General features: G+C 36.4%; 1 protein-coding gene across 4 annotated transcripts in view; it reads right to left on the bottom strand.

Moving 5' to 3' along the window:
* The window catches only part of LOC106869052 (neuronal acetylcholine receptor subunit alpha-3), a 718,416-nt gene that overhangs the window by 546,371 nt on the left and 169,931 nt on the right, over positions 1–2,114 (bottom strand). The window lies entirely within an intron of this gene.

Raw genomic sequence — 2,114 nt, 5'->3', positions numbered from 1 at the left:
GTGTGTATGTGCGTGTGGGTGTGTACGAATATATGGTATAAGTCTACATACACAAGCAGGCATATTATGGCAAGAGGTTTGAAAAGCTAGTCTCCTAGCCATTACGTTTGTACCCACTTAGTGGATTCTTTAGTAAAATGTATTCTCTACAGCTCTGCCCTTCATACTGAGTGCCATGCCAATTATGACTCAGTGTTGAGTTACGGGCACACATGCTCACGGAATGTTGAGATATACACACGTTTATACAGGTGCAGCTAATTCAATTGACCGGGCATCTAATCATTGAACGACAAAGATTTATGACATACACTGAGTTTTTGTTTTCGAATAGACGTAACTGTAAATGGCTAACTATGTGTGTGCGCACGTCCACCTGCGTTCATGTACAAATATAAGCATGAATAAATAACAAGCAAAATCTATGTACAATCACGCTGTACCATACACTTTCAGATCCACACAAAATTCTTTTCTACTCTAGGCACAAGACCCGACATTTTGGGGAAGGGGGCCAGTCGATTAGCTCGACCATAGAACGCAACTGGTATTTAATTTATCGACTCCGAAAGTATGAAAGGCAAAGTCGAGATTGGCGGGATTCACAGAATATTAATAAGACAATTGTCTCTGGGAAATAATTCAAAATACCTCGTTTGTTTGGCATAATAAGATGACAAGCGAACAAATAAATATATAAATCATGAAATTAATTAATTAATTAACTAATTAACTAATTAATTAATTAATTGATAATAAAATGTGTGTAATTTTATTTATTACAGGAGGTACGTGTAATTTTGTTAGTGTATACAACATATATATTTGTGTGAGTGTGTGCATGTGTAAAAACATGCAATATATATATATATATATATATATATATATATATATATATATATATATATATATATATATATGTGTATATATATATATATATATATACATATATGAGTCTATATATTTGTATGTGTTTGTACAGATGAGATTGTATATGTATGGGTGTATGTATGTATGTATTTATCTATCTATTTATCTATCTATATAAATATGAGTCTTTGTGTCTATAGCTACATATATGTTTGTGTTTATATATATAAAGAGAAAGATAGAGGGGGAAGATCCATAGATAGAAAATTATATAAAACATAGAAAGATAATATATATATATATATATATATATATGTGTGTGTGTGTGTGTGTGTGTGTGTGTGTGTGTGTGTGTAGATAGATAGATAGATAGATAGATAGATAGATAGATAGATAGATAGATAGATAGATACAGAGTGCAATGAATATATACACTGTCGTCTAAATTACGAAAAGTGGAGATAAAACTGATATCTCATTTTAACAGATATATTTACCAAAATTACATAGAAAATATCTTGGAATACTAAAGAGTAATTTTATTCGATAAAACGCCATTGGTTTCAACCACGGACTCCAGACTCCTCTCCTGCAAATCTTCTGGACGGTCACCTTGTTTAAGTGGGTGAATATTGCGCCCAACACATATTGAAGTGGGTTGCAGTGTGCGGAGTTAGGTGGCCGGATATTAGGAGTGATGTGGTCGCAGTAATAGTCTGGCAGCCATGACTGGGCTCTCCAGCTCATGTGGTATGATGCAGAGTCCTGATGCCAGACATAGGGCCTTCCAGCAGCGCACCTCTTGACCCAGGGCAGCACTACCTCATCCAGGCACTTGCTGTAGGCCCCCGTGTTGAGACTGAGGCCGCGTGGGAAGATGAATGGAGGCATAATGTCGCCATTACTAGTGATCATTCCAAACACCATGGTGCTGAGTGGATGTTTGATTCTGATCAATCTCGGTGCATATCCTCAGTCTGCACTGTCCTGAGATTGAGACCCAAATACTAAAATGTTCGTACTGGAGTTTCCGGCGCGAAAGCAAAGCAGGACAGCATGCCGTTTCGAAATTTCAGGCAGAGTGAATTGGGTCATGGTGCTGGTTTTTTCTCTCACAGACAGTGCCCAGCTAACTCCACTGTACAGTGTAGCCGATAAAACCAAAAACAAAGTATATGCGAGCACGAAATGAAGAATATAAAATGCCGACAATCTATACATCATAGCCTTTGTATATATATATA

Source organism: Octopus bimaculoides, chromosome 10 (genome assembly GCF_001194135.2).
Source record: "Octopus bimaculoides isolate UCB-OBI-ISO-001 chromosome 10, ASM119413v2, whole genome shotgun sequence".
Taxonomy (NCBI): domain Eukaryota; kingdom Metazoa; phylum Mollusca; class Cephalopoda; order Octopoda; family Octopodidae; genus Octopus; species Octopus bimaculoides.
The sequence above is the reverse complement of the archived record's forward strand: the minus strand, read 5'-3'. Positions and strand labels throughout refer to the sequence as shown.